Source organism: Sinocyclocheilus grahami, unplaced genomic scaffold, assembly GCF_001515645.1.
Source record: "Sinocyclocheilus grahami isolate Dianchi unplaced genomic scaffold, SAMN03320097.WGS_v1.1 scaffold1017.1, whole genome shotgun sequence".
Classification (NCBI taxonomy): Eukaryota; Metazoa; Chordata; class Actinopteri; order Cypriniformes; family Cyprinidae; genus Sinocyclocheilus; species Sinocyclocheilus grahami.
Window position 1 is genome coordinate 291,216 of NW_015506196.1, and position 460 is coordinate 291,675.

Below are 460 nucleotides of genomic sequence, written 5' to 3' on the forward strand. Positions count from 1 at the left end.
AAGTCAAGTCAAGTCACCTTTATTTATATAGCGCTTTTAACAATACAGATTGTGTCAAAGCAACTGAACAGCATTAATTAGGAAAATAGTGTGTCAATAATGCAAAATGACAATAGTAAACACTAATTTTTCAGTTAAAGACTGTTCATCATTCAATTCAGTTCAGTTTAAATAGTATCTTTGCAATCATTTGCAATCAAGTCAACGATATCGCTGGAAATGAAGTGTCCCCAATTAAGCAAGCCAGAGGCGACAGCGGCAAGGAACCAAAACTCCATCGGTGACAGAATGGAAAAAAAACCTTGGGAGAAACCAGGCTCAGTTGGGGGGCCAGTTCTCCTCTGACCAGACAAAACCAGCAGTTCAATTTCAGGCTGCAGCAAAGTCACACTGTGCAGAGGACTCATCTGGTTCCTGTGGTCTTGTCCCGGTGGTCGTCTGAGACAAGGTCTTTACAGGG